Source organism: Olea europaea, chromosome 13 (genome assembly GCF_002742605.1).
Source record: "Olea europaea var. sylvestris chromosome 13, O_europaea_v1, whole genome shotgun sequence".
Taxonomy (NCBI): domain Eukaryota; kingdom Viridiplantae; phylum Streptophyta; class Magnoliopsida; order Lamiales; family Oleaceae; genus Olea; species Olea europaea.
Window position 1 is genome coordinate 13,269,892 of NC_036249.1, and position 2,864 is coordinate 13,272,755.

The window sequence follows — 2,864 nt, forward strand, 5'->3', positions numbered from 1 at the left end:
TTGCAGCCAACTTTGACTTCTTCCTTACACCATATGGAGCCATATGTGACTTATAAGAGTTATATCTATCTTGTGTAAAGTTCTAATAACTTATAAGACGTGTTGGAGGCTTAAGGTTGAAGGAATTAAAGGTTGAAGTGACAAAGCGTCACATGTTAAGTAGGTGTTGTCTCCTTTGATTAAATTCTGATTTCCTACTTATCCTTGGGGGATTTTATGAAATTTAGGGATAATATACCACATAGTGATTAAGAGTGAATGAATTGAGCAAAATGAATAGGCATGACGTGTACTATGTATCAAAGTGTTCCTTATAGCAAAATCCAATTTTACATCTATCCTTGCAGGTATAAATCAAGTATCCTTGGCTTATTTTAATGTCTTAAAAATCCATTTTACTTGCCCTAATACCCCAAAACATATTATAGAGCAAATTCCTTAAATGTTCATTTGATTACTTACCCGATTAACACCTGGTTGTCAACTGATTTCAACAATTCGCACCTCAATATTTGTAACGTTATATGAGACATATATTATTGTGTTGTGATCATGTCACTTCATGCCTCATATCCCAAATATGTCAATTACCTATCTAGGATTTAAGGTGACCTCGATCAACCGAATGGAAAGTTTGAACCTTTGTCGATACTAATTTTCGACCTTCTCGATTTTTCATTACTTACCAAACCAATTTTCAACATTTAGTTAACCTAATTATCTATCATAGTTCAATGTAAAATTCACCACCTAGGTTGAGGCGTTGAAGGTTATCACCATGTAAAGATTATAAAGCCTTAATGATCGAATATACCGTTTTAAGATAAAGCAATTAGAAAATTGATACAAATGACAATGTAATTAGCATGAAAATGCATGAATCATATTGGCCATATTTATAACGTGAAGCTCGAGGTATTACATCTTCATCTCTGTCCAGATTACTTTCTTTCAAATTCTTGTAATTAATTACCCCTATTTTAGTATCATAAAATCATTAACAACACTCCAACCTAATCACAAGCAAGTTCACATGTTCAAGAAATTATAAACCCCTTAAGAAATAATGGATACAAACCTCAAAATCATGAAGTAACAAAGCTGTCCAAAAATTCCAGTTTCTTGTTTCTATTTCTCTTTGACTCTTTCACCCTCTTTTTCACTTGGAATCACTTAGAGACTAGCTAAGGGAGTTAATATTATCTAGGAGATAAATGAGTGGTCTTTAAATGGTTGCGATCATGCATATTGCTTAAGGATTAAGGATATTATGGGATGCAGCCACATCAAGCTACTTTGGTGAGTAATAAGCAGGAGGTATCTTCTTGTTGCAATAATTGACCTTTCTAGCATTGTATTTGGATTTATTTATGCCCTATAAGATATCTATATCCATCCTACACGAGATCATGCCTTAATGTTAAAGAAATTGAGTGTTAAAATGACAAATATCCCAAGCATGAGGTGTCCAAGCATGAGGTGGTCACTTGTAGTAAAAATCTGATTTTATATCTATCTTTGCAGGTACAAATCAAGTATCCTTGGCTTATTTCCTTTAGTTTGAAAATCCACTTGCATTGAACAACTCTTTGATTTTCTGGTTTCTTTACTAGTTTTCATGTGTTATTTTCAAGTAAAGATTTCATTTCTTCTTTCATTACATCTTTTCATTTATTAGATCTAGAAATATTCAAGGCCTCTTTGTAAGATAAAGGTTCTGAATACTCTAAATATTCACCCGAGATAAGGGCAAAGTCAGTCAAGTTATTTATTTCATATATTGGATTTAGTTTGACTACCTATTTCTAATCAATTGATAATCTTGAGCACTTGTCTCGACGGTGAGAACATTTAGGTTTTCTATTTTAGTCTCAACCTCAATTTGAGGTGGATCTTCTTCACCTTCCTTCGTGTTAACAACATTTTCATCAAGTTGTTGCACACATACTTCAGTATTCTCTTGTTGAGTGGGGTTTAGCCTTGCTAGCTTTACCTCGCTCCATGAAGTAATCTCTCTAGTTTGTTGTTCTTTTGGATTATCAATTTCATTCTTTATAGATGGTATTTCAAATTCATTAAATACCACATTTCTACAATTAATGATCTTGGTGCCTTGCACACCAAACACCGACAACCTGTACCCTTTCACAACTTCTGGATACCCAAGCATAGCACACTTAGTAGCTCTAGCGTCCAATTTTCTTCAACTTGATGTGCATATGTCGCACATCCAAACACTCTAATGTGAGAAAGGTTTGTGGGCTTTCCAATCTAAAGTTCCTATGGAGCTTTAAATCCAACAGATCTACATGGAGATCGATTTATAAGATAAGCAACTGTATTCACAGTCTCAGCCCAAAAACCATTAGCTAATCCAGAATTGATTAGCATACATTAACCTTGTTCATTAGAGTTCTCTTCATTCTTTCGATGACCACATTTTGTTAAGGTATGTGCTTAACGGTTCTGTGTCTTACAATTCCTTTTTGTTTATAGAAGTCATTAAACTCAACATTACAAAATCCTAAACCATTATTAGTTCTTAGAGTTTTTAACTTCTTATCAAGTTGATTTTTAACCATCTTTAACCAAATTTTGAATTTTTGAAATGTTTTAGATTTCGATTTCAAAGGATAAGTCCAAACTTTTCTTGAGTAGTCGTCAACTATGGAAAGGAGGTACTTATCCCTCCAAAAGGATGACTTTCTGGTCCTACAAATCCGAGTAGACATAGTCCAAGGACTTAGAGGTGGTATCTATCCCAATCTCAAAGCTCATCCTATGTGACTTGCCCAACACACATGTTTCACAAAATTCAAGAGGCTCAATCATATCTTTCCCAAGTAATTTTTGATTACTTAGAT